This window comes from Trypanosoma equiperdum (genome assembly GCF_001457755.1).
Source record: "Trypanosoma equiperdum strain OVI genome assembly, contig: ctg_688, whole genome shotgun sequence".
NCBI classification, from domain to species: Eukaryota; Euglenozoa; class Kinetoplastea; order Trypanosomatida; family Trypanosomatidae; genus Trypanosoma; species Trypanosoma equiperdum.
In genome coordinates this window covers 13,040-13,817 of record NW_027124629.1, presented here as the reverse complement: position 1 = coordinate 13,817, position 778 = coordinate 13,040, and positions in this window count along the sequence as shown.

Sequence of the window (778 nt, the reverse complement as noted above, 5' to 3'; positions counted from 1 at the left end):
AGGAATTATTATAAATTTTCATAAGTCTCATAAAATTGATCAAAAATCCTTAAAATAATACCAAACTCACAAAAGCGGCGGCCATCAGAGCCAATTTCTTTTTTATAAGGAAACTTGAATCACGGCATTTTTGCTCAACTTTTCCCTGTCCATCAATGAAATCAATCCAACCGCAAAAAGATTTCTTTCCCTCTTTTGGTTTGCGTGGCGCGTTGGAACATTTTTGGGTCAGTATGCTGGCCACAATTAGGGTTTTTTGTTGCTGCAGTTTCATCTTTTTCTTTGTTAGACTGAGCTTCTTCATCTTTGGGTTTGTACTCCCCCTTTGTTTCGCTCTCCCTTTCCCACTTGAGGCTAGCTGCTGTGCGTGTCGCTGAAGCTTGCAGCCTAATTGGCCTCATGTTTTTCTGCTAAATATCGTTCGACTGCCCCTACCTTGCCTCAAAAGCACAGAGAGGCCGCAGTTAAAACTGCCACGCGCCACCGTGAAAAAAAAAAAGAAAAGCCGCGTGCAGCGCCATAGGCCACGCGCCAGCGTATTTTTTAAAAATTTTCAGAGGCCGCGTGCAGCGCAAAAAGCACAGTTGAAATTCACAAAATCAAAATGAACAAACGCGTAAAGATGGCGTGGTAAAAATGAATACGAGAAGAATTTAAGCGAGGATGCCTGTGGCGCGCATAAGGGGTAGGCTTTACGTAAAAAAGAAACAGCCGTTGCATCACTAGAAGAAAAAGATGGCGAACTAAAAAAATATTGGGTTTATGTGGGGATCGAAAT